We start from the raw sequence: 24,275 nt of genomic DNA on the forward strand, positions 1-24,275 counted from the left end.
CACAGAATAAAAATAGGATGGCAAATTCATTGTGACTAGGAAAAAAGTGTGGTTGCCCAGTGACTGCATTGAATTTGTGTCGCATTTTGCCACCAACTGCAAGTAGTTGCGGTGACCAAATGGCTGCCATACACAGAAGCTGAGTGTGCAACACCCTCAACCCATTGACGACTGCTTCCGATTGCAAGCTTGGTGACTACGAGGAACCTATGTCCAAGCGATCGTGGTCTGACTTTGATTTATGCTCTCAGACAGACGAGTGAAGATTTGCAAATAACTGACGTCAAATTTATGGTGCAATCAATCTGAAGTGCAACTTGTCTGCGATGTGTTTTTGCAATAGGGGACTTGACTCAGCTGGTTGCCAACTACTTGTATTTTGGTTATGTTTCTATATAAAAACAAAGGCTGCTGAGCGCCTGTGTTATTTTGCTGTTAAATCATTGTCCTGCAGCACCCCAGCTAGGGGTGTCCAAATTCATAGGCTGCATCCTCCTGAGGACCCGGCTTTCGCGGTCTACGTGGACTGGGTCCTCTGAAGGCCGGGTAGGCTGGAATTGTTTGGACGGTGTAGCCTTCAGTTTTGCGTCACCAGCTGTCTCGTCGTCTCGCCGTCTGCTCTTTGCTATCTAAAATATAACAGGATACTGGCTTAAATTGTCGATCATCTCACACTTCTGTTTAATCAGTTTTCCGTTTGATGTTTATTCAGCTGTGTGAAAACTATAACTTTAAACACAGCCAAAACGATTTACTCAGGAACAAATAAAACACTGAAAAAAGCCAAGCAATACCATTGCTATATATATATATATATATATATATATATATATATATATATATCATAACCTAAGTAGCAAAAGACCGCGGGGGGTTTGAAAACGATGTGCGGGCAGTTCGCTGTTCTCGCCCCAGCTTGCTATTGAGCTGGTGGATAACAGACGTCTCCGATCACTAGCACTTTTGCAAATATGTGATGTCTTGATAAACTGAGCAGATATTTGAAATTTACACAGTTACATTCTCGTTTGAAAATATCTTAAAAGTTTATTTTGTGACCCAGAAAAAGTAATAAGAGTAATATTATAACTAAGTAGTTGCCGCCATTGTTGGAAACTGAAATTGGCTGGGCAGCGCTATGAATTCTGGGATAATGTGGACCACGAAGGATACACCTGACCCATCCTTCAAATCTGGGGAAAACATTTGTGGGCTGCATTTAAAGGAGTCTACAAATTTGGACACGTTTTAAGTCACTTTGAAGATGGTAACTGACTGGGAATGGCCAGAGATCTGGTCCCCATCTTCAATGCAACCATTTCAAAGACATCATGATCCCGTTTATTCCATGCAGCTGCACTAAGTTTGGTCTTGCTGCAGTCTCCAGCTGTTGTTTTCGCTGGTATGACTAACATTTAGTGATAGGGAACTGGTGGATTTTTTTTAATTTCCCATGTGTTTTGAATAAAGATTCAGAAGGCTGCAATCTGAATGAGCTCTCACTGTTACACCTTTCCACATTAACTTTTGAGTGATTAAAGTTAGAAGATAATACACAAATTCCTCTTTTGCAGCATACCTTTTTAGACAGTAAATGTGGGACTTACATTTCACTTCAGTCCTGATTTGTAAAATATTTTTGTCTTCAGTGCTAATTAGCACTGTTAGCTTTATATTGAGCCAACCTACTATTTCAAACCTGCTAAATATGAACATTTAATTATAACTTCTTACTGTATCTTAGCATAATGACATTAGCATTTGGCTAAAGGTATTGCTTGATAGAGATGCTAGCATGGCTAGTCCTCGATGAATAGCAATAATATTAGCAACATGCATACATGAAGCACATATTTTTACATTCAGTGAAACATACAATTCTCTAAAAAATAATTAGTTCTGGTATTGATGGGAAATAAATGTATTTTAATTATAGTACATTATACATTTCTAAGTTTCCTTCAGTAAAAAACATCTACTGTAATTGCTAATTCTGCTTTCTTTACCTGGCTTCTGTGTAGGTGTTAGCATGTTAGCACCACATTACCCAAAGCAAAAACTAGTTCCATTTTCACACTAATGTAAAACTTCACACTGAGGAAATTCTTTTTCTTATTAAAGCAGATGGAAAAATGTAACATGCAAGTGCAATTTTACCAAAGGACTGTCTACCAGCTGTACCGGTTACTATCTGAAAAGTTATTTTCTGAGACTGAACTCATGTAAAATCGACTTTCATTGCACCAAGCCAGATCAATGAATTCCAGAATAGCACCGGGGAGTTCCTATAATACTAGAGGTCTGATTGTAAGTGCTTCTCTGGCAAGCGGCAGATGACAGACCACCAGAGCCAATGAAAAGCAAATGTGGCATTAGGGATTCAGCTTGTAGTTCAGCTCAGGCTATTTTCACCAGTTCTAACCCCCTGCCTGCTTTGCTCCTTGCCATCCCTGCAGGAGCTCTCTTCACCTTTCCTCTCAGTAGCCGCCGAGCTATCCTCATACTTTCATCTCTTTTTGTCTCAGCAGGATGGACGGATGCTTGGGAAGGCTGACAGAAGAGAACAAACCTGACTAGACGAACGAGTCATCTCAGCCCCCCCACCCGCCTCTTCTCTCTCACTTGCCTCTTCATACCCTTCTGTCACTCTTCTGCTTCCCCTGTCATCCTTTTATCTCTTCCGACCTCTCATCTACCCCCTTCCTTTCTTTCCATCTCTCTTCTTCCAGCTCCAGCTTTCTCTTTCTGTATCACTTATGGCTTGGCTGCAGGCAGTGCTTCAGTATTGGAAGCAGCATGGGGCTTGAGGAGTCATCTGGTACTAAGCAGAGCTAAGCCCAGCTTCCGAAAAGCATCTTAGCACTTTGGTCTGGAAAGGTTTACAAAGAAAGTCAGATGATAGAGTAGGGAAGCTGAGCACTTGGCCTCAGACACCTTGAGTCAAAGGGAAGACAACTGTGCTAACTTTGCTCTAAAATATTTCTAGAATTAAGTTGGACTATAAAATAATTTGGCACAGTGTACAAAGTACACATTGGTTCAAGCTCTAAGCTCTTTGAAGTTTAAGAGCCAATCCAAGCCAATTGATGCTTCACCTTTTAACACAATTAGTATTTTTTGACAAAATTTTCTGTAATTGCCAAACTTGCTACTAAACTGTGGCTTTTCTTTAAACCTAACCAAAAAGTGACAGGAGCCTCAGATAAATGAGATGTCAATGCTGATAACGCTGGCCTGAGTTTTCTAAATGGAAGTTACAAGAATTTTATTTCATTTTTGATGAAATGTTCTTCTTTTCAGTGAGTAGTTTCTATAGCTGCGGTTACAATTTTTATTCATGAAAATTCATGAAGGTCAACCACATGGTCAGTCTCTCAACAACTCCGACTATGTACACACTGTTAGGTACGCATGTTCAGGTGGTTGTTGAGGCAGATATCTAATCAGTCAATCACATGGAAGTGACTCAGTGTGTTTAGGTATGTAGACATGGCCAAGACAACCTGCTGAAGTTCAAACCAAGCATCAGAATGAAAGGTGATTATTTCCGCAACTGCTAATCTACTGAAGACATAAACCCCTTTCACCCTCTGTTGCTTTACTGTTGACTGAGATGCTCATATACCTAAATGTTCATGATGTGGTCAAGTTGTGCATTGGCCCTTGCTTGGTGGAATTTAGCTGTATGGGCTAGTAGTTTTATGATATTACCTGGGTAATAGAGACGCGAGTGTCGCATGTCTAAACAGCTGACAACAAGAAATTGTGACAATATTGGAAAATTCAATTCAGTTCAATTTAATTACAGCACTGAAACTGAAACTTTGAATTCTTTGTGGAAACAAACAAGTAATGCACTTCATCACTGTACTTTATCAGGAAATACACTAGTTCGGTCTTTAGTAAAATTTTTATCATTAGAGAAAAAATTACCAATAATCATCCCACAGATGTAATATTATCTACAGCTACTCTTAGTACCATTGATGTTAAGTTAGACTCTTTTTCTCTAATAGATCTTTCTGAGTTAACTTCAATAATTACTTCCTCCAAACCATCAACGTGTCTTTTAGACCCCATTCCTACAAAACTGCTCAAAGAAGTCCTGCCATTAATTAATTCTTCGATCTTAAATATGATCAACCTATCTCTAATGATCGGCTATGTACCACAGGCCTTCAAGCTAGCTGTAGTTAAACCTTTACTCAAAAAGCCATCTCTAGACCCAGCAGTCTTAGCTAATTATAGGCCAATCTCCAACCTTCCTTTCATATCAAAAATCCTTGAAAGAGTAGTTGTCAAACAGCTAACAGATCATCTGCAGAGGAATGGTTTATTTGAAGAGTTTCGGTCAGGTTTCAGAGCTCATCACAGCACAGAAACAGCTTTAGTGAAGGTTACAAATGATCTTCTTATGGCCTCTGACAGTGGACTCATCTCTGTGCTTGTCCTGCTAGACCTCAGTGCAGCGTTCGATACTGTCGACCATAATATCCTATTAGAGCGATTAGAACATGCTGTAGGTATTACAGGTACTGCACTGCAGTGGTTTGTATCATATCTATCTAATAGACTCCAGTTTGTGCATGTAAATGGAGAGTCCTCTTCACACACTGAGGTTAATTATGGAGTTCCACAGGGTTCAGTGCTAGGACCAATTCTGTTTACATTATACATGCTTCTCTTAGGCAGTATCATTAGAAGACATAGCATACATTTTCACTGCTATACAGATGACACCCAGCTCTATCTGTCCATGAAGCCAGATAACACACACCAATTAGTTAAACTGCAGGAATGTCTTAAAGACATAAAGACCTGGATGGCCGCTAACTTTCTGCTTCTTAATTCAGATAAAACTGAGGTTATTGTACTCGGCCCTGAAAAGCCTAGAAATATGGTATCTAACCAGATTCTTACTCTGGATGGCATTACCTTGGCCTCCAGTAACACTGTGAGGAACCTTGGAGTCATTTTTGACCAGAATATGTCCTTCAACGCACATATTAAACAAATATGTAAGACTGCATTCTTCCATTTGTGCAACATCTCTAAAGTTAGAAATATCCTGTCTCAGAGTGACGCTGAAAAACTAGTTCATGCATTTATTACTTCCAGGCTGGACTACTGTAACTCATTATTATCAGGATGTCCAAAAAACTCACTGAAAAGCCTTCAGCTAATCCAAAATGCTGCAGCAAGAGTGCTGACAGGGACTAGAAAGAGAGAGCATATTTCTCCTGTTTTGGCTTCCCTTCATTGGCTTCCTGTTAAATCCAGAATTGAATTCAAAATCCTGCTCCTCACATACAAGGTCTTAAATAATCAGGCCCCATCTTATCTTAATGACATTGTAGTACCATATCACCCTATTAGAGCACTTCGCTCCCGCTCTGCAGGCCTACTTGTTGTTCCTACAGTATTTAAAAGTAGAATGGGAGGGAGAGCCTTCAGTTTTCAGGCCCCTCTTCTGTGGAACCAGCTTCCAGTTTGGATTCAGGAGACAGACACTATCTCTACTTTCAAGATTAGGCTTAAAACGTTCCTTTTTGCTAAAGCATATAGTTAGGGCTGGACCTCCCTTAGTTATGCTGCAATAGACATAGGCTGCCAGGGGATTCCCATGATGCATTGAGTTTTTCCTTTCCAGTCACCTTTCTCACTCACTATGTATTAACAGACCTCTCTGCATTGAATCATATCTGTTATTAACCTCTGTCTCTCTTCCACAGCATGTCTTTTATCCTGTCTTCCTTCTCTCACCCCAACCGGTCGCAGCAGATGGCCGCCCCTCTCTGAGCCTGGTTCTGCTGGAGGTTTCTTCCTGTTAAAAGGGAGTTTTTCCTTCTCACTGTTGCCAAAGTGCTTGCTCATAGGGGGTCATATGATTGTTGGGTTTTTCTCTGTATCTATGAAGCGCCTTGAGGCGACTTATGTTGTGATTTGGCGCTATATAAATAAAATAAAATTGAATTGAATTGAATTGAATTTAGTAAATAGTAAAAAATCTTTAATCTTTTTTCTTTTCTTTTTGCCTTATTTTCTTTACTTTTATAGACATTTCACTACTCATTTATCAAACAGACTTCGTTAAAGCTAAAGACCCTAACAAGGTCTGTCTTTTATGATTGTTTTATTTTGTACTTTTTCTTAAAGCTATTTTGTGTTGTTTGAAACTCATGGTCTTTTTCAAGGCTGTAAATTATAACACAGATGAATTGCATTAAATTATACACTGAGCTGTGGCTTTGACTACTGAATAGTTTAATCTATCTCCTCTCATCCTCTCATATATTCATGGTGCATGCTTATAATAAAGGACTAAATTGAACTAACTTAAATTTGGAGTTGAGAAATGGAAAGTATGGAAAGCAAACAAACTGCAAATTGAAGTCCTGTCTTTGTTTTAGCTCAAATGCTGTAGTCCCAAATGCTTGCATTAATATGTAACAGTGGAAACTTCCACTGTGCACCGTATTCTTTCAAGTTTCTGTCGAGATCGTCTTGCCTGAGGATAATGCTCCCTGAGATACAGAAGGTGACACCAATATTTTCTTTCACCTCAAACGTATTTCATCAAAAACGTTTGAGGCCGTGGCTGGTGAGAATTGACTCAAGCAGCTGCAAAGTTTTATGTACCACTGTAGTCAACATAACTGGATTTACAGGCTATAGGGCCACTGAATAGTCCCAATATCATTAAGACTTCTGTGCTTCTTCACTATTAGAATACAGTTTAAGAGGCAGGCGAAAATCAGGCGTTATTTTGATGTCACTTTAAATACTTCAGCGTGCTATTGTTAGACAGCACCTTTACCTGCTGTACAATTAAAGGACATTCGAAGCAGTACGACACTGTTTGTAGCCTTTAGCTCCTTTCTTCTATTTTTAATATTTAATCTTAAATGTTCCACCTCCACCCCTGAAATATGTCAGGCAATTTGTCAAAGTTGTTATTGTCACTCCCCAGTCTCTCCTGTGCCAAGCTTAGTTTATCACTGTAGGGAGTGGCAAGGTCGGGTCTTCGCTGCCAAAGATAATTTTTGTTAAATTAATGTAATAATCTCATCATGTGGGAGACAACTGAGTGAACCTTGAATTAGGTGCCAGATATGAAACGCCTGCAATGATCGGAGGATGGATTTATTCAAATGGTAATGCATAATTGATATAATGGATACTGGTTAGATAATGTGTAATCTGTGTAGCTTAAATCAGCTTTACAATCAGAGCAGGTGTTAAAAAAATGGTTAATTATTCATCTGGATAAAAAGTAAATGCAAATTTTTTAAAATGTATAAATTTACAGTTTGTGTTTTGAGCTTCTAGGGTATTAAAAATAACTAATAAGATACAATAATAATAAAATAAAAAAATAAAATAAACAAAGTCACTGACATCTATCAGTGTGGAAAGGGCTACAAAGTCAAAACTAGAGCCATTATCCACAACTAGAGAAAACTTGAAACGTGGTGAACCTTCCCAGGAGTGGTCGGCCTACCAAACTTACTCCAAGAGCATTGACAACTCATCCAGGAAGTCACAAAAGAACCCAGAACATCATTTAAATAACTGCTGGCCTAACTTGGCTCATTTAAGGTCAGAGTTCATGATTCAACAGTAAGACAGAAACTGGGAAAAATAGCATCTAGTTACAAGGAGAAAACCACTGCTGACCAAAAAGAGCAGGAAGGCTCATCTCACATTTGCCAAAAAAAGGGGGGAAATGTTCCAATTTCATCAGGACAAAACTAACAAAGCATTTCATGAATAGAACATCATACGAACAAGCAAATATTGTGGCGGTAGGGTGATGATCTGGGGCTGCTTGATGTTTCAAGACCTGGAGGATTGGATGGAACCATGTATTCTGCTCTCTACCAGAAAATCTGAAGGAGAATTTCCAGCCATCAATTCATGCCCTGAAGCTCAAGTGCACTTGAGTTATGCAGCAGGACAATGATCCTAAACACACCAGCAAGAACAATAAACAAAACTAAAGGGGGATTTTAGATTGGCTGATTCCAGACTTAAATCTGATTGAGATTCTTTGGCATGACCTTAATTTGATCTTCAAAACCCCTGTAATTTGTCTGAATTAAAACATTTTTGCAAAGAATAGTGGGTCAAAATTCCTCCAGAGTGATGTGAAAGACTCACTGCAAGTTATTGCAAATGTGTGATTGCAGTTCTTGATGACAAGGGCAGGAAAACCACTAGGGGGCAATTACTTTTTCACATAGGTGTATGTAGACTTAGGTGACCTTTTCCCCTTAATAAATCGTTTAAAAAACCTGTATTTTGTATTTACTTATATCATTGTTGTCTGACATTACAGTTTTTCTCAAATGCTAAAACACATTTCACAAACGTTTCCACCATGTTCTCCAATGTCTAAACACAACACCCTTTTCTAAAGCTACATAAACACAACCACACCTTCCCACTGCAAAACTCAAACTCCCACACCAAGAGAGCAGCTCGAAGCTTTCAAAACTATAAACACTATACACAGCATTACACACTACAGCAAAACAATTGAAAACACAATGCTCAATTTGTGAGAAGGTTCTTTGTTTCATAACTGCCAATGCATATTTTTAGAAACTATACAGTAACGGATCGTCGTAGATCTCTGCAGAGGATTAGGCATTTAGATTTGTGAGTTTCATATGAGTAGTATAAATCTATAGAAAATCCTGCATGTACGTACACTACTGTAACACAACTCAATGCAAAAACAGAATCTATTGCACACAACAGTAATCTTGAAAACATGAACAGGGTGTGAAGTTTTTTTATTTACGTTATTCACACCACACACACCACAATCACTGTGCGGCATCATGTCGCTGAGCTGTTGCTCGCATCTCGTCAGTAATGATGGTGCGAGGTTGTCTTGCTCTCCCTCCTGGACCTTCTCCTCTCCCATGTTGGCCTTCTCCTCTTCCTCGTTGGTCGCTCCTCTTCCTCCTCTCCTTTGAACTCCTCTTCCTCGCTGGCCTGCTCCTCTTCTTCCAGGGCCAGCTCTTCTCCCTCCTCTGCATCAAATTCCTCTTCCCCTGACTCTGCCTTCATCCATTGTGTTTGTTTGGAACCTTCAGCATACTGTGCACTCTGAACTTGCTTTTACATGTGGGTACAGCATTAGCAACAAGTGTCTTCAATTTTGAGTCATTGTGTGTAGTGAATGACGCCAGGTGTGTTCCCTGTGTTCAAAGATTGGTGACTGTGGCAAGCATTTTGCATCACATGGGCTTTCATTTGAGGATATGAGCAGAGTTGTTTTGCAACATGTGTTTTAGCAAGGAAAGATGTGTTTAGATTTATGAGTACAGAGGGTTGTGTTTTGTGAATTGTGTCTTCATGTGACATGTGTTTATGGCACTGGAATATGGTGGCTACATTTAGTAAATGTGTTTAGACTACTGGTCATTTGGGTTACAGGATTGGCTTTTGTGTAACATTTGAGAAAAACTGTAAAAATTTGTTCGATGATCTGAAGCATTTAAAAGTGCAGAATATGAAACAAACTAAGAAATCAGGAATCAGGTTAATCATATATTTCTGTGCTTGTGATGGACAAATCATGAGATTAAGGGTCATCTGTAGCATTACACTCTGGTCTTATTTGCTCATGTGAACACAGCAAATAGCTGCACTTGTACTGAAACTGTACAGGTGCTTAGGATGTCCAGTTGTATGTGTCTCCTCTGTTAAACAGTAAGTGCAGACTGCCATGTTTAGGCTTTTCTCTAAAGTGTTGAGACGTAGAGATCCAGGATATGGTAACAAAGATTATTTCTATATTTGTGTATATTTGGACTTTTCCAATAAACTATAGTAATGGCGTGTGAAAATAGGATTGTATTTTTGGAATGTGAAATGATTCCTATTTCTCATTTTCTGGATTTAACAGTAGAAAAAGTGCACACTTAATTCATCAAATTAATGACGGTTGAATTCCATTTAGTTCATTTCATCTAAGATGCTGGTATTGTGCATATTGGCTCAGTGTCATGGCCTACTTTGATAGCAAATGTTAATGCTGTTTAGTAACAGCTGCGCTTTTCCAGCTATGACAAGTCAATCAGTCTGCTGTGAAAAATTATAGGTTTATGCATTATGCAGTATGATTGCACATTACAGTTGTTTTAATCAAGTTAGTGATTTTAAACGTGTGGCTTGTCAGATTTTCTTTTTTTTTTTATTTCTATGAGGAAAAGTCTATAGATTATTTAGGCCTTCATCTCATCAAGATTTAATCAGGGATGAATGGGTGTTTATATTATTATTATTATATTATAGTTATTATTTAAAATAGTTGTTACAAGAACGTTTCAAATAATAAGCAAGAATATGGCTGTTTATGTACTATGGGTGAGGCAAAAAAAAAAAATCCATATTTTGTGCAGCAATACTATATTCATATGGGGACATCAACTATTAATATTATATTATTATGCAATTTGCTAATAGATGTGAAACTTGTAGGAAAATAAAATAAACTGTTCTGAGAAAATGCTTTTGAGTTTTTTGGAGTTTTTTGAAGTTTTTTGGAGTTTTTTTGTTTTTTTTTTTACAGCAGAGGCAGCATCAGCATGAGGAAAAAAGTTGATAAAACCAAGGTGGAAGTAAAAATAGACAGACATCAGAAAGCAATTCAGTTAACCTACAATAATACAGAGAAAACCCCAATAACCAGATGATCCTTTCATGAGCAAGGACTTTGTGACAGTGAAAACTCCTTATTAACTGAAAGAAACCTCAGAAGAACTAGGCTCAAGGAGGGGCAGCCATTTGCCAGGGCCAGCTGGGGGTGATGGGAGGAAGACAGGACAAGAGACATGTAGAGTGATATAACAACACAGGGAGTGAACAAGGTAATCAAGTCTGTGGGAGTAGAGTTTTAGGTACCTGCTCAGTACTTTGTCACCATTGAAGAGTGGTAAATGGACTGGTTCTCATGTAGTGGTTTTCTACTCTACTCGAGCTTATTCAACATGCTTTATTCACAGATTCCCGCCCGTTCCTAAAGGCACTTTTCTCTTCCATCCTTCATGCTTTCTATCTAACATTCACACACAGTGATGCCCCAATGACTGTGTGAGAGCAACTTGGGGTTCAGTATCTTTCTCAAGGAAAGATGGCTACTTATGCATGCAGACTGGATGCTGTAGCATCAGAGAACCACCAACCTTCTAATGATAGAGTATATAGATTAATTGACCTGCACCAGAGCTACAGCCACCCTCTGATAATAACAGTGGCTGCATTATATCCTTAAACATAGTTACAACTTAGTTCCAGCACTTTCAGAAGGACATGGACAAGGACAGATACCACCCAACTCAGAGTGAGTTACAAAAAAAAAAATATGACACAATACATGATACTGGCACCCCCATCAGCCGAACTCTGCCCTGGACAGGGTGCAGAAAATAGGAAGACCTCTCCACTTTAATGGTGGTCTGTTGGGTGCGTGTGATGGTGTAAGTGGGTGTATGAGATGTAAATAGGTGTAAACAGTGAGTACGACTGCTTTAAATCAGGTATGCTGGTGCTGAACATAGTCCAGCCGGACTTGAGTTTCCCAGCCTCCCTCGGAATGCTGTCGAAGCTCTGTCAGAGGTGGGAGTTGAAGATCTCCAAGAAAGCCTGGGGCCTCTGCCAGGTGTTTCCAGCACACCCTCACTATACGTTCAGGTGCCCCAGGTCTATCCAGCATCCTCTCCCACCACCTAATCCAGGCATTGGTCAGCTGGCCAACTCTCTCTTCATTCCAATGTTCAGAACATAAAGCTGCAGATCTCATGATAAGATTACGAAATCAGTTATGGACAGGTTATCGATGGGCTATGGACATCAGTTACAAAACTCCACTTGGGTTCAGATCAGGCATACAATCACGCCACTCCGGGTCTCGTTGTTGTTGACATGAGCGTTGAAGTCTCCCAGTGGGATAACAGAGTCTTCAGGTGGAGCACCTTCGAGCACCCCACCCAGGGACTCAAAGAAGGCCGGTTACTCTGAACTGTTGTTCATTGCGTAAGCGCAGACGACAATCAGGACCTATTCCCCAACCCGAAAGCACAGGGAAGCAAGCCGAGGGGATGCTCAGATACCCACCTGAGCCTGCTGCCTGTCACCAAGAGCAACTCCACACTAGAATAGAGTCCAGGCCTTTTCCAGGAGACTGGTTCCAGAGTCCAAGCTATTCATTGAAGTGAGCCCAACTATATCTAAGAAAAGAACATCCCAAAACACAGATATGCCAAAAGCTTTGTACAGAAATCTTGCCATTCAAAGTGTCTAGTAACTTCCACTTATAACCAATGCAAAACACTGCACTAAAACAATGCAAACTAGTGCATTAAATGTCACTATGGTGCAGAAAACGTTTTGTTTGTTTATTCGACTCTTTCGATATCTTACTTTTCTTATTTTAGACAAAACAAAATGTTTAGTGTAACATGGAACCCATCCTGATAATCAATACACTGCTCTCTGAATTTGCTGTCCCACATGGCGACATACTGTTCTTTAAGCTGTGTACTAACTCAGCCACAGTAATGTTGCGATCAGAGCCGATAGAAAGTAAATGATAGCTAACAGCTCGTGAAGGGAAGTTGGTGGCACCATTGCTTCCAACCAAGAGACAACTTCCTGGCAATTTAGATATAAGTTACGTGCTTCCTTCTAAAATAGGTTGACAGCCATGGAGGAAGGCCCGAGTGTCTTACTCACCTAAACTCACAGTAATAGTGAGATTAAAGTGAAGCTGAAAATTTCAGCCATTTGTTTTCCCCAGCTGTTAAGCCTGCCACATGGATTGTGAAGTAATTTTGAAGAATCTGTCTTTGTTTGCTCTGCTTTAGCTTGTATACATTGGGGAATTTTAATATAAATTTTGCAGATCAGCTTTGAGGCTTCTGCTGGCCTAGCATGGCCAACATTTATGAGCTGTTAGTTTCATATGAGCCTTGTACCAGACAAGATTCCCTAGACACCATTCTTTTAGTGTTTTAAAAAATCTTTGCTAAAAGGAAGAGTGATGAAATCTTCAGTGTACACAACTATTGCAAAGACTTACTAAAGACTGCCACACTACCAGCCACCACAGCCTGTTCTTTCTTGAAGCTGGTATAGCAGGAATGGATTACGCTCTTTCTTATAGAACATTGTTTAAAGGATCTGACATCTGAAAAGATGAGTGAATACACATTTTTCACAAATATCCCCTCAGTGTTTGAGTAAAAGTAATGGATTATTTATAGAATTTGTAATGTATTTTACTCTGGAGGATGAAATGCCAGCCAAAGAGAAAACAGCTTAAAACCAAAAAGAATATTTTGACTTTTTGACAGAGATGCTGAGTTGTCTGGTGACCTTTGGTTTAGGGTACATACTGCATTAACATAAAGTGAGTGTTATGGATGGTTTGGCCCTTTGCCTCAGGGCTTTATTGCTTGTCATACTTCTCCTTCTCATAGCCTGTGTTTCATGTCTTTTTCTAGGCTCTCTGTGTCACAGTCTGGCGAGGGCAGACTGTATGAATTGAAAAAGGACCCAAAATGCAGACTCCAAGGAACAGGGAACAAAACTTGAATGTTAACAAAAAGCGAGCCGTTTAATATGGCTGGTAAAAAAGGTACAAACAAAGGGCAAGGCAAACTGAAGCAAAATTAACACAAACCTAAACTGGGAAATCTAAACAAATAATAAGAAAAACCTAGACAAGAAACTTGGAAGCATGGCATAGGAAACATGGCGTGGACAACAGACGACCTGACAATCACACACTGAAAACAGAGGACTTAAATACACAGGAGGTGATTAGGGGAAGTGGAGACACATGAGGAAACAGCTGGCACACATGAACATAATGACGTCACAGTGGGAGAGTAAAACTGAACATGATGAACACAGAACACCAGACCTCTTCACAATAAAACAGGAAACATAATGAGAAATAGACATGACAACCCGAACTTGACAACGTAAGACACAGACATGAAACGCATGAAGAGCAGGGGAGATTTAACATGGTTGGAAACACGAGGGGAAAATAATAACTAGAAACACTTAGGCATAATAATACAAACTTGATAACATAAGACACGCAGCATGAAACACGAAGGGTGAGGGGAAGCTTAAATACAGGGGAAGAAAACACAAGGAGTCTAATAACCAAATGAACTTAGATAACCTAATGAACAAAATAAACTCAAACTTAAAACGCTGGGTCAAAAGACCCAGGACCATGACACTCTGCTTCTAAAGAAATTCAAAATACCAAGAAGAAAGAGGCAAATTTGCTTTTTAGTGCAGAGTTTTAACAAAGAGGTTAAAGAGTAGAAAAGTGTAACTAGCGTAACTAGCATATATATATATATATATATATATATATATATATATGCAACCAAAATTACACTCTGACAATATTCTGCACAAAACAAAACAAACCAAACAGAACAATATACTCAACAATGAGCCATACCACTAAATATAAAACTACAGTAAAAGGATCATTTTTTCTACAATTAAATCCTGTTATTTTCAGCTTCTTCATACTGGTTTATCATTTTATTCTTATAGCAGATTTTAAATTGAGAAACATGTGTACAACACTTAAGATGATCATTGAGAGAATTCCAGTTTCTTATGCCTGTGACTGTTGGACACATTTGCCTTTGTGTGGTTCGAGCAAACCGATGCTTAAAATAAAACTTCCTTCTGCCGTCCCCATTTTCTGAACGCAATACAAATAAACTTTGTAACTTAAGAGGTAGTGTTTTATTTTTTGCCTTAAACATAATAATTAATGTCTGTAATTTCACTATATCTTCTAGTTTTAATAATTTCGATTTTATAAACAAACTATTAGTGTGGTCTCTATATTTAACATTATGCATAATTCGAAGATCTCTTCTGTAATAAATATAATGGTTTCATATTAGTCACGTATTCCCCCATACTTCAACACAATAACTCAGATAGGGTAGAAACAATGAAAAATATATTATTCTCATTCTCTTGTAATCTAATATATATCTTACATTACCCAGGATATAAACCTGGGTATACCTGCTGTGACTGCAACCTGACTCCGCAATTTAGAATCACCAAGTGACCTAACATGAATGTCTTGGGATTGCAGGAATAAACTGCAGCACCTGAAGACAACCAATGTTTCATAGGGGTACAATATGAAGTAATATGGGCTGCACTTTATTTATATTTGCAGTCTCTTACGTTTGACTCCACCTCTGTTTTTCCATGCATCAGGAAGAGGCTTCTCTTGTCCTCAGCAAGACTGGGGACATAGCTAATGTCATCTCTGTCATTAACAACAGAGATGACTTTAATTAAGTCAGATACAGCTTGAACGTATGAGCTGTGGCGGAGGTGGGTCGCAAAGTGGTATGCAGAACTGCAGTAACTGTGGGCAATGAGACTGTAAGTAGCTCAAGTAGCATATTCATGTCTGAGTCTGCGAGACTGATTTTCACTTTGCAACGAGCCACTACTAACACTTTATATTAAGCCATAACATTTGGCTAGCTAGCTCTTCTTTAGTTAAAAAAAAAAGTTTTGTTTTCTTAGCTATAATGTATAAACAAGGTCGAAGTAACAGTAGGGTGTTAAGATACATTAACTAACTTAAAATATAAAATTTTCAGAGGGCATTCAGGCAATTTTGGGTTAAGTAAAGTGGCAGAAGCTCTGACCATGAATAGTTTGGGTAACATGTAAAGGTGAAAAGAGAATATTTCAGTGTGTTGAGCTTCAAATCTGTTGCGGTTCTCTTGGAGGATGATTGGAACCTGTATTTTGAGCCTTCACTGTTAAAATAAACTAGTCGATATGTGTCAGAAACCTTGAATCATTCTCTCATTTATCTACAAAGAGTATGTGCATTCACAAATACAGCCAGCAGAGCTGTAAGCAGGGCAGAGGAGAATGTTGTTAGAGACAGCTTCACTGCACTAGACAAGGTCAAGGCACCGAGGGTCTGTATGTGTCGCATTGATTATCTGACGCAGTGCAACAGCGCTGCCGACCAGCTCTACAGACTTGTGCACTGCAAACTACACAAACAGAGATAGACAAGAGGAACACTGGTTAGTTCTTAGCAGACAGGTGTGGCTGTCAGATACTGTGGGTAATGACAGTAAGTCTGACAGGACACAATGCAAGCCAGGCAAACTAAACATGGGACAGATAGACAATTCTTCCTTCCATAAAGAAAGTGCAGACAGCGAGGTAGACAGATGGACAGAAAGAAAGGTGGGGAAAAGTTATGCTGACAGTTAGGTAGATGGCAAACTGTATAGTACAAACATACAGAGAAGGTGACACATTATTTGGAAATTACTTTGGAGGGTTGCAAGTAATAAGCTATGCTTGCCTAGGCATAAAGAATAAAGCTCAGTTTGCGTTGTGTGAGGAAAAGGCACAGTGTTACAAAATACTGTTGGGAGAAAGAGAAGGATTGCTTGTAGAGATATATTGTTTTTAACTAGCTGAACTGAATGAAGTTTCTATTTTTGTGCAATGAAACGCACAAATACTTTGAGCATTTTATTTGCCTTAAAAAAATAATGTAGACACTAAAGGTAAAGCATTTTTATCTTCTAGTCTCTTTTATGTTGCTCTCGTTAACAGTAAGGAGATAGATAAACAGCTGCACCCCTGCACCTGCTGGTGACTCAGCTTGTGGCCTTGCTCGCCAGCCAAACAATTTAAGCAAATGGTTAAAAAAGCAACGTTAACTTCATTATATTAGACATGCTAATTACTATATTTTGCCTTGCTTTAGTAAAAATCATACAAATGTTTGTTTCTGTTGATGCCATACTAAGTTTTAAACACACTGTAGAAATTGCTTTAGACTTTTGCTTCTTTTGTGCAAACCACTTTGCAACCCACCTCCAACCCAGTTTATTCTCTAATGTTGTATCTGACTTAAAGTTGTGTCTGATGTTCTGCGTTGGTTTTGGCTGCTACTGCCCTTGCATCCAGCTTTCTATATAAGAGTGGGAAGGTGCATTTTCATAGAGCAGAACAATTACAGCTACGGTGGCCCCGTGAAATCAAGTGCACTGCAACTTAAGAAGACACCAGGAAACAGTAAAATGTTGCAAAAGCACACAAAACAAAACAAAACAAAACAGAAGTTTAACAAAACACAATGGAAGCACAAACAAACAAACTTGCACAAAAAGCAGCATTAAGCTTTTTGGGGTAGACAATAACTATTAGAACGATGTGAACGATCACTCTGAGACATGCATGAAAAGAAGCGGCGGATTCATCGATCTTGCGAAAATATCTAAGGTATGCATTTTAATTGGATGATCATGTAATACTGTAGCTACATTGTTGCTATTAGCAGTTTACTGTTAGCTTGTCATTTCGTCACGTTACTGTCTCACCAAAAACAGTTTTATGTACATGCAAACTCCACACAGAAAGATCCGAGGAGTTGAACTCAAATTTTCCAGATGCAAACTTGACACGTAACCTATATACACACCAAGAGTACCACTACTGTTGGAGTGCATTTGAACTGAAAAAACACATCTTCTTACTATAGTGATCCAGGCTAATAAGTTTCTCCTTTTGTTTTATTTGCGAGTACTTTGCGAGGAATAAATAACTGAGCAAATGAATCATCTGATACTTAAGTGAGTCTCTCATCTTGTGGCTGAATTCCACCTCTACCCTGGATGCAGCTGCTGATGGTAGTCATTCTGTTCTGTAGCCTCTGTGAGCTGATGGGCATATAAACCAGCTATAACCATGGTGAGAAGCTCTGGATAACGTGGATCTCCAGTGCAGCTCTTAATGTTTTATGCTTTCGGTTTCTGCTTGATGCATCATATTTTCTGACAAACCCCAATTGTTTTGTTTGTTTATAATTAGTGCTTCAATTCAGTCACACAGTTGGCCTTTTTCAGGAACAGTAGTTAAAAAGGAGACGTGTATCTTTTGTCATGTTTTCTGCCAGAAGTTTCTTCCTGTTAAAGGGTGTTTTTTCCTTCCACTGTTGCCAAAGTGCTTTTTTGCAGGGGGTCGTCTGATTGTTGGGGTTGTCTCTGCAGTATTGCAGGGTCTTTACCTTAATGTATATAAAATTTCACCATGCTCAACCTGTTACACATACATTGCAACACCTAAGTATCCACTCGCATAAGTTGCTGCTGAAGGACGTTAGAAGCTTTGATTTCTCTTTGATATTTCTTTTCTTTCAAAACAGGGTTCATCACCAACATCAAAGTGGCAGAATAAGTGAAACATTTTATGAAAGTGGGGCAGGAACTATACGGCTCGACTCGTTTATGAATCCTTCACTCTTCTGCGCATATACATAGACTAAGCCAAACCCACGCTACAGTTTGAAATAATATCTAAAAATAAAGATGTTTGAGCAGCAAACACACAGGATATGCATATGTATAAAGCACAAGCCTCTCCATGTGACATATGCAGTGCGTGCGGAGAGACACTGACTCATTGCTGGGCTCCTCTCTTGCCTGGAGCTGAATATTCTGTGCTGGCAGCATACAGTATACAAACACAGCACTGCGGGAATCAAGTAGATATAACACTACGGTACGGCGTGATTCCTCGCTGCCATGCTTGTCCGCTGCCATAGGTCACACAAATCAGGGCTAAAGCAAGCAAAGACAAAGTTATCCAACCACAGGTGGTGCACAGAGAGAAGGGTTTGCAGTTAAAAGTCCTATATTGATGCATAGTATACTCAAAGACAGGCCTCCTGCCAGAACTTTGTGTAGGCTCTAACTTCAGCTCAAGCTTCCAGGATGCTGGGAGCTATTGTATCTGAATAAAGCAACACGGGACTATATTTAATTATTTATTGTTCAGCTTCCATTCATTGATGATGTTTTACACACAAAGTCCATTAAGCCAGGCTGTGTCAACAAGCATATAAAAGCCATCTTAATGTATACCGAGTTGACAGACACAGCAGCAGCTTTCTTTTCGTTCTCCGCTGCTCTTTTCTGCGAGGCAGCAAGTAGGAGGCGACTGCAACCTTGGTTGAGGGCATGTTGCAGCATTTTGGAATGAAAATTAATAACTTTGTGGTAAAAAGAAAAGCTCCTGAGGAGTGTAATTTGCAGCAAAACAAGGTTAGATGCATAATAGATTTGAGTGGCAGGGCAAATGAAGAGAAAGCATTTTCATTTCAGTTTTCTTTTCAGTTTGTTATTGTTATTAGTGTGGAAACGCTTCTTTGTTTTCAGTCTGCTTTTGTCCTAAGCAAAAATGCCATACCAAAGCCCACCTCGTCAGTCAGACCGACATCTCTGCACTCTGGGTGATACGCTGATGGAATCAAGACAAACACACTTTGAAAGGAAACCATTTCAAGGATTATAAGAAGAGGAAATTTGTTGCTTTCGTTACTCGTTTTATCAATGTTTCAAATATTAGTGTGAACGTGAATAGAGTTACTCTGTTAAACCAACAATTATCGCCCATAACATAAACATCAGATCAAATATTAAAACATATTAAACCATAAATGCCACATTTCTAAATGTTTTTTACGTCATGTGAGGAGTGACTGACACACCTTTAACAAGAAGCACTCAGAGAACACAAACCTTCGCCAAGGCAGCACACTCTCTGGGCAGTATTTACTTCTAAGGAAAGAGTATTGTACTATGTTTATATTCATTTTATTTCCTTTTTTCTTTTTTTGTAGTGAAGTAAAAACAGAGACAAAGTGCAGGCTTTTCTTATTTGCCCTGTTGAAACAATTTTTAATGTACTTGTCATTGTTTTGAGTTGAATTTTTTATTTTCTTATGTGTGTGTGCATACAGAGTAATACACATGTAGCACTCCTTTCATTGTTCAGTAAATGTATAAAGAAATATTAAGTTTACATTGTTCAAGTTCAAGTTCAAATTGTCATGTATTTATACGGTTACAATCTGATACTGTAATGTACATAACAAAGTACATAAATAAATAAAACAATCAACTACATTAAAAACATATCTCATGCCAACATGTTCTTGTCAGTCTGAAAACCTTTTGTCATTTTAAATAGCTCCAAATAGCATTATTAGCACTTCGATCTTCAGATCATTCTATTGACCTTGATAGAGAGATCAGAGGTCAAAAGCCAAATTTATACTGTACTGTTTATATATTATACAAAGCACACCACACTTGTGAGAAGTTTTAAGGCTTTTTTTTTTCTCAATTTTCGACCAATAAATCACTGAGTTGACCTTGAAGAACTCGGTGGATATAAGGCAAACTTGAATGGTCTGTCAACACGACCTCATTCTACACGTCTACAAAGTTAAATCAGAATTTGTGTGAAACTTCTATCTATCGTGTTTACAGACACACAGACTGACACACCTAAACGCTACCAGTAGTATCTCATTTCAGTGGGATTAGTCCCACTGAGGCTTGGATGGTGACTTTTTTGTTCATACCTTCATATCTTCCCACAATATCACCAGGGTATACAGCATTAGGCAGTATTTGGGATTTAAATCCACTTGTAGTGTTTCTTCATGCAGGCCAAAAAGTTGAACTCAACCACAGTCCAGTCAGATCAGCTGTGGAGCTGACACTGAGATGGTTTACAACATATCCAACTGGCAAATATAATACAGGGCATGCTGTTTAAGCTGCTTTAAGCCTTGATTATAATTTCTGCATCCTTGAGTCCGGTGAGCCCACTTGACTCATCAGATAGTGAGTACCTAGGTTTGTGTGGAAATCAATTGGGGCTGCCTGTTTTTTGTGACAGTGCAGACTCATCCACAGAGAATTTACAGTATAATGCACAAACTATGAATGCACCACAGGCATTAGTTGTTGTGCGAGCTTTGTGTATCCATGTAAGCAATTGAGTATAATTAAGGCTTTAGCCTGTCCATTGTTGATGTGCATCTGCATGCTGCTTTGCAAACCAGCCCCGACCTCGCCTCCTTTCGTGCTGACTTAATCAAAGTCATATCTGTCGTTACTGATTGCTGCTGTGTTCTGTGCCGATCTAGCTGCTGACATGTAAGAATGGAGCCATGTCTAATATAAATTACTCCAGAATGGAAAAAGCAGTCTTTCTTGAGGTCTCGTGTGTGTTCAGTGGTCCTGACTGAAGTCCAGTTTTGATTTTCCGTTATTTGCCATTTTGATTGGTACAACTTTCTGTTACACGTTGATCATTTTAATAATACTGTGTGCAGCTCAGCCCTTTAGTGAATGCATGCTTAGTTCTATGTCTGTTGTTCTGCAACACAGTGCAGCCATTTTTCAATGAGTGCCAAACAGTGCAGGGAGAAGCACTGTCTTTTACACACAGCTAAAGAGAGAGTCCAGTTTCTTACAGGAGGAAATCATCAGTTGGCTTAGATGAGAGTTCGGCCTGGGTAGAGCGTGCAGGAGGCCGGATACATGATGCCCACTCACTTGCTGTGAAGCTCCTGGACAACTGGCTGACAGGATGAAGATCATTACATTAATCTCTCGTTCAGCTCAGTCAAAAATACAGTAGCTCATATACAGTAGTGTGGAAAATGGCTTATGGCTATTTGGCTTACAAATACTGGTTAAACGAGCTGTATTAGTGCCTGCCAAGAAACAGACAAAAATATGTGGTAGAATAAAAATGTGACTGAATCCTCTCAACAAGTACGTATTATGTGCTGCCCATCATCATCGTCGGGACCATGATTGTTGGAGTTCTCTGAAGTTATTGCTCAGTTTACTCTGTGTTTGCACTTTTAGACTGGCATGTAAAAACGTACCGTTTTTGCTCCACTTAATTCAGGAAAGTCATGGAAAGTTCTTCATATAAAACTTTGGATTTCTCTTTTCCTTGTATTTAACAGTTGATCGATTGACCTATAACCCTTCAGTGCAGGCAAAACAGATGTAGAATTCCAGTGAATCCCAACACTGAGCAAACAATATCTTTTTCTCTTTGTGTTATATATTAGGCACGTAGGGACAGCTCCATAAAGATTAAATTGTGGGCTAGAAAAAGTATATTTACAACAAGCACCAACCACACAGTGAAACCTGAAGACAGCGTGTATAAAGTGCATGCGGCTGTGAGGCGAGCAGGACTAATGAAGTGAGCTGTAGGGTATGAAAGGCAGAGGCTGGCTGGCTGGGTGAGTGAGAGTCCAGACAGCGAGAGTTCAGAAAACCCTGTCTCTGCTCTTTTTTTTTTTCTGCAGCTTTCGCTCCAACAAACTGACACCACAACCTCCATGCATTTTTCATGACCCGTGTTGGCTGACGGGCTCTCTCTGCCTCTCTCGCTCCCTTTGCCTCTCACCTTCGCGGACACACAAACAGAATCTCGCACGCCCCACCACACATTCTTTCACTCTCAACTAAGCTATCTCCCGAAGCCCTCAAAAACCATCAGTCTCACCAATTCGCTCCCTAATGCAGAATGGCGTTTCATTCTGAGGAGACAGCGAGGGCAGAAAAGACACTCAAGTGGATGAAAGAAAGGAGAAAATTAGGTTGAATGAATCTAAAAAGAAGCTACTCAAAGCATGACAGCCTGCCTTTAGCTTATCGATAATAGCTGCTACGCTACAATTTTACCAGAAAGTTACATTGTACATGGATTGGGATTACAGGATTAGAGATACTTTTTAGTAAAACCTTATTGAAAACATATTATTTTGACCTACATATCTTTGCGATTAAGTAGTACCTCATCTTATTTACTTACTATAACATATTGAAAGGAAAAAAGACAAAATATTGCAATGAAATTCAAACAAAGAGAACCCTCTAACTTTGTGGTTTGTAATCGTTAAAGAAGAATAAGGAATCATGCTTACCTACTGGGCAGTGGTACTGCGTATTGCTGCGCGCAGGTAATCTGTCGATTAACGTGGATAAAGTGACTATACGACCCTTCTTCTGGCTCGTTATGGCAGCTGGTTGTGGCAACACATGGAGGACAAACTGAGTCTGTTCAATTAATCTTTTAACAAAGGTTCAGTGGCATATGAATGCCTAATTCAGTCCCAGAATAATTAGTTTGTTATGAGAACATTGTTTACCATTCGCTTCTCAATGCACTGTTGCACTCACATTACCACGGATATTATTGTCTACTTTTTAAGGATCAGTTTCCTGTTGAGCCTGTTAAATTTGTCTACATTGTTATTAGTTTTCTTCCTTTTCAGTGGTCGTTGGCGTAACACATATTTTACAGTCAGCAATTCTTTGAAGTTGCTTCTCAGAGGGGAGTATAATTTGGAATTGTTGACTTGTGAAAAGTCTTTTTACTTTGTTTTTTGGAAAGAACAATTGGAGGAAGCAATTGAAGCAATCTGTATTCACTAGCTTTTAACTATTCACTGTTGAACTAGTGAACCAACTGCATATAAAACAACAGTTTCTACTGTAAAAAGATACAATGCTGAACTGTGTGGACTGTATATGCTGTAGAATAGATCGGGTGACCCTGAATCCTCCCTTAGTTGTGAAGGAACCCGCTGGAGTCTAGACACTGGGGTTGTGGATGAAGATGAAAGCTTGGGTGGAGCCTGTGAGACATGGGAAAGGTGGCGATGGGGAGGACATGGGTTGCACAAAGGGAGAACGACAGATGAGCAGTGAGATTTAAAGTTTGTGGAGTGGAGGATGACTGGCCTGAAGAAGGTGGGCAGGAAGATAATTGGGCTAGTGCTGTGATGTCAGCAGTGAGCTGGACAGTGTGGGAAAGTAGAAGTGATGCTAGGCATAGATTACCCACCAAACACCCGTGAAGCAAACAGATGTGTGACTGCAGATCTGTCTTAGTGAACTTATACATAAGCTTCATTTCTTACAGATGTAGCCACTTGTTTAGGTATGAGCTCCTCAATTTGTTGTGGCTGCTCCATCTCCTGCTTGGAGCTACCAGTTTCTGTTTCACCTTCACTCGACATTCCGGTATTTGCATTTCTGCCTGCACCCATGTGGCGCTTTGTAAGATTGTAAACTGTCATCCAGGTAATGAAGAAATATTGCCGTAAACAGTGGATTTTGCACCACCATGAAAAAAACTAGTAGCGCATAATATGAAATCATAGGCATTTTTATTTCATAATCCAATGTATTTCACAGTCCTATAACTGGCCATAACCTGAGCCTCCATGCAACATCAAGTCAACTCAAGTTTGACTGAAAAAGAAAAAGTTACACCACAAAATTTCACAGTAGTCTGCTGTTTATTTGTTTTTTTAATATAGTTTTTTTCTCCTC

The sequence above is a fragment of the Aulonocara sp. 'chitande type north' Nkhata Bay genome, linkage group LG20 (genome assembly GCF_057382095.1).
Source record: "Aulonocara sp. 'chitande type north' Nkhata Bay isolate Kocher_YH1m ecotype deep benthic linkage group LG20, A_spYH_male_GT1.1, whole genome shotgun sequence".
Taxonomy (NCBI): Eukaryota; Metazoa; Chordata; class Actinopteri; order Cichliformes; family Cichlidae; genus Aulonocara; species Aulonocara sp. 'chitande type north' Nkhata Bay.